Here is a 5,043-nt window from a genome sequence, read left to right on the forward strand (position 1 = left end):
ATACATTCCAATACACAGAAATATGATTTTCATGTAACTTTAAACACATTTCTTTGTGATTTAGAATTATTTTTACATTTTAATCTGAAGACTTTAATCTTAATTTAAAATATAGTTTGGTGTATGTAATTAGTTTATGTGACGTAGTTTGAGGGGTTCAGACATTGTTTGGTTAAATTTAACTTGTAATCATTCATTAAGAGATAATTGATAGATGTATCAAACACTCATTTAATTGGAAATTAACAGATGGAGGGATGACAAATTCCAGCTACAGTCTCAAATCCTCTTTCAGCAGGAAGGAGGAATGTTTCCCTCTCTTCCACTCCGTCCATCGCCTACAGAGGCCATGTGGTTGGAGGCTAAAAGGGGAAGTGAAACCCATATCACTTCCTTTTCTCTTCTCTGCTTATTAAAAGATGAATACAACAACGCTCTGGTCGGTTAAAGGTTTGTTCAGATGTGCATGTTTTCTTTTGGGGGAAAAGTAGAAAAGTTTGTCTGTAAGCTGCTGACTGGGTCAACGGAGGCTGAACACTGAGGAGACATGAAGGCTGTGGTTGGACTGTTTGTGTTGATACTCGGAGTCTCTCACGGTGAGCTGTTTAACTTTTAACACTGAGTCGTGGGTTTAGACATTCTCCTCAGTGGTGCAGGTCAAATACTGCGGGATGAGACACCTGTTGGTTCTGAGGAAATACCAACTTTATTGATCAACTATTTAACAATCTACTGTTTATATGTAGTATTTGAGCTCTTCTGAGGTTCAGTAGCTTTTGAAAAATCGAGTTATTTCTAAGAACGATAGCAAATCCGGAGAGCAATCCCACGTCATTGTGCAATCTTTCTAAATATTAATCTATTAAATGACTTCAACTCTAAATGTGATCCTGATTTTTCTCCTGCAACACAGCAACACAGCATGCGTTGTTAATAACTGGATGTGATTAACTACAATATGAGAAAATGTATTACAGCAAAATACCTCTGTTAGCTGAACCTAAACTGTTTTGCAGTCACCGGTCATGTGTAACACTCAGCAAACATATAAAACAATAAACGCCTGTTTGCATAATGTTGTCTATTAGAGACACAGTTGCTCCAAACCCACTATTGTTGCTTAAATGTGCCTAAAACACTTTCATGTTTTTGTTCCAAAATGTTCAGGTGTGGAAACCTACTGTGATGGCAGACAGAACGGAGCTCAGTGTTATGGACCTTTGGGAGGAACTGTGGTCCTCCAGCTGATGAACAACGCCTCAGAAACACATAAATACCAATGGTTGAACAAAAATACAGTAACACTGGAAGGGAGAAGGAATATCATTCTGTCTAATCTGATAGAAAACAGATCATCCTTTACTCCCAGTGATGGAACATTTAGGATCAATAAACTGAGCAGGACTGATGGTGGTGAATATAGACTTATAACCTTTGATTCAGATGGAACTCAATCAGAGAACAGGGTTCTACAGTTGACCATTCAAGGTAAATAACTATTTATTACATGCATCTCATATTCTACGTGCTGTATATCTGTATCCATGTCTGGACTGCTCTGTAGGAGAAACTCTACAGAATGATGAAGATTATGTCAACATGAAAAGTCATCTGAGTGTGTTTCCTTCAGCTCCTGTGTCCTCTGTCCTGCTGGTCTCTGAGTGTCTGTCCCAGGGAGAGATGAAGGTGTCCTGCTCCTCTGAGGGAGCGGACAGTCCTCAGTACAGCTGGACTCTGGATGATCACAGTCTGACAGACTCTGAGCTCCTCTCTGGAGACACTGAGACAAACAGCATCACTCTGAAACAACACGTCTCAGGAAAACTGGTCTGCTCGGTCAAGAATAAAGTCAGTAGTGTCTTAACTGAAGTGAAGATATCTACCTGTGGTGAGTGAGAGCATGAGTAGACAAAAGTCTGATGTTAACGCTAATAGATTAACTGAACATCAGTCATTGATCTCTGTCTTTCTCACAGGCTACAAATTCATTAACTGCACCACACCCAATGGGACGCACATATCACAGTGGGTGTTTGCAGCCAATAATACCCTGTGTATTGAGCCAACAACAGCTCCCACTACAATCACAGCAACCTCCCATGCTGGTAAGGAGTCTGGCATCACAGTGTCAATTAACCCCAACAGTAATATCACATCCTCCAATAAAACTGTGACTCACCCCCCCAGTGAGGACTCATGGGACTTTATTAGTAAGTGAAAACTAACTCTGCTGCAGTGAATTCATTTAAGTCATTTCCATTATCTTTGTTTTACATTCTCCACAAAAACACCTGTAATGTTTGCTAACTTAAAGATCTGTGTGTCTCTTGTGTTTTTTTGTTACACAAAAAGGCTACTTGCAAATAACGGCTGGTGTACTGGGTGCACTTGTACTTCTGTTAGTAGTCGGGGTAGCTGTCGTCTGTTCTCAGAAGAAAAAGAAAAAGAACAAACCTAAAGGTACAAAATAAAACTTCCCTTTCCTCAACTCATCACTGCAATGACCCATCGGGCAACATACTTATTCACCTTCTTGCCGAAAATGTGATGAGAAGATTGAGACCACTCTACAAACTGGCCAGTGATATAAATGTTTTAGTCCATTTCTCAGTAAGAGAGTACCTCCCAAAATGTCAACTTGTTGTTAACAATCCGCTGTACAAACAGACCGTGGTGGAGTAAGTATTCAGATCCTTTAGTGTTAATACTACACAGGAAAAAATAAAACTCTTTTACAATTATTGAAAATGTTACTTAAAAGTATGTAAGAATAATCAGGAAAATGTGCTTAAAGTATTAACGGTAAAAGTACTCAATACAGAAAAGTGTATGTTATACTGTTATACCAATAGATTATTATGCATGAATGTAAAAGCAGGATTTTATTGTTGTAGTTGATTGAATGAAGTAGTAGAAAGTAGAAGTAGAAAGATTCCAGTAAAGTACAACTACCTGAAATTTGTACTTAAGTACAGTACTTGAGTACTGAGTATATCTCAGCATTAAATATATATATATATATATATATTTGTGCCACTCTTTCATTTTACTCTGCAGAAGAAGATGACCAGGAGTTGACCTATGCTAATGTCAAGGTCATGCAGCGACCGGGGAGGCAGGTGCAGCAAAGAGCAGGGCCGGAGGTGGAGTACGGCGGAGCCATGTTTTCAGATCGACCTCGACAGTCTGTTCAACCAGCAGAAGATGAGCGTGTGTACTCCAATGTCCGTAAAGGAAGGTGATTCAGAGTTTAAAGACTGCACCACTGAAGGCAGATGGAGGAGATGGCTGTCAAGAGGCCAAAAGGCTTTTCACCTTCATGTGACTTCCAGTTGGAAAATATCTCATATCGCTCATAGATTTTTCTATTTTTCTAGCACTTTCACTGTTGTCTTCTACAATTTTTTCTTCAGAAAATATGTTTTAAAATATTCCATATTATAGTATTACATTACATTTCCCTGTAATATAATTCTCTTTAGATTATATTGTACCTACTTTTTACTTGTTTCTAATTTGTGAGCATATTTACCTTCATTTTATCGTTAAAACACTGTAAACTTCCAATAATATCTGAATTTGAAAAACAACAATGTATGTCATTGTATTACTCACCTGATGTCAACGTTTGCATTTACTGGGATTGAAATGTATTCATGAAACAGATGTGGATGGACTAGTTGGGGGTCGGAGTGTAATCATGCATATGTAGTGTGGATTCATTAAACGTTTGGTGCTGTGTAACGTCAAATTAGACCGTGTGATCTTCCTTTGGCTTTCTTGCCATAAGTTAGGTTTATAGAGTAATGTCTCTCAGGAAGTTGGCAGTAACCACATATTTGTTTCCATGGTGTTAACACTTCTGCTTCTTTCAGGTTTACAGACTTGGTTTGTCAGTTGCAGGGGTGATTATGAAGACAATCTTTTTACATTTGGTTCAGTTAATATTTAACCAAAGTACATGCAGTTCCTTAGTGTTTACAATAAGAACATCCCCTTTTTCTCCTTTACTGAGAGGGACAAATCTAGCGTGAGCAACTTGTTCAACTTGTCATACTGAGTGTTCAACGCGTTTATCTTTTAACACCATCACGTTTCTATATTTAGTTCTACATGTTTCCTCTGTCTTTGTGGCTTCCAGTTTAGTCAGTTGAGCACATTGCCGCTTATTTTTCATGATCTAATACAAACCAGTCAGTTAACTTTCAAGAAGGTTTGATTTGAAAACAAATGCAGCCATTTGCCTGGAATTAAATATAACCTCATGTAATTGAGGACTAGATCGATATGTAATTTACAGCCATTTTTGTGAAATTTGGAGAAAAAGGGATGGACGGTAAAACGCAGAGCACATTCAACAGGGTAACTCTGAACTTTTCAGATTCAAAAGTATTTATTGTTAGAGAAAGAACAAATACAAACTTCAGATTAAAAGAGGCATTCTGCCTGAAAGTGCTCTAATCAGAAAACACAATATTACGGGCTTAAACAGATGTGGCAAGGACAATAAGAAAAGAATAAATAAAAGTTATGCCAGCTGGGGAATTGCACCCCACGAAATGTCGTCTGAAGAACCTTCGTCATTGCTTTGAAAATTGGTAAGGCCCACAGATTCGTCACTGACACAAGACAGGTGTGTTTGCAATATAAACGACCCTATTCACTTTGAGTGCTCAGTGTATTCTGCACACATTTCTCAGCATAAGCTAATAAGAGTGTGGGTTCACAGATCATCATGAGTTAACCATAGTGTGGTTTACACGCTACAAAACATAGGAGGGTGTGCTCGACCGCACAAGCGTGACATGAAACAGTGAGGCCAGAAACAAATATAGATTAGAAGTGCACTCTTCTTTTCACAGTTTACCACCTTCTGAAACACTGAAAGGACCTCTTTGCATAGAATAACCTTTTACAGTGTGATTTTAAAAGTTATGCTAAATTAGCCTTACTTAGTTAGCTTTGTAGGTTTTAGGTGAAATATATAAAACACACACACACACACACACACACACACACACACACACACACACACACACACAC

The 5,043-nt window shown here is 38.3% G+C and overlaps 1 long non-coding RNA gene across 1 annotated transcript; it reads left to right on the forward strand.

Annotated features, from left to right (window-relative positions):
• The first annotated feature begins 1,981 nt into the window (after nt 1-1,981).
• Nucleotides 1,982-3,751, forward strand: LOC142962681 (uncharacterized). The gene is made up of 2 exons (XR_012957357.1): nt 1,982-2,460; nt 3,058-3,751. It is a non-coding gene; the product is annotated as an uncharacterized LOC142962681 (long non-coding RNA).
• The last annotated feature ends 1,292 nt before the right edge of the window (nt 3,752-5,043 follow it).

The sequence above is a fragment of the Anarhichas minor genome, unplaced genomic scaffold, assembly GCF_050575085.1.
Source record: "Anarhichas minor isolate MPS153535 unplaced genomic scaffold, ASM5057508v1 ptg000028l, whole genome shotgun sequence".
Taxonomy (NCBI): Eukaryota; Metazoa; Chordata; class Actinopteri; order Perciformes; family Anarhichadidae; genus Anarhichas; species Anarhichas minor.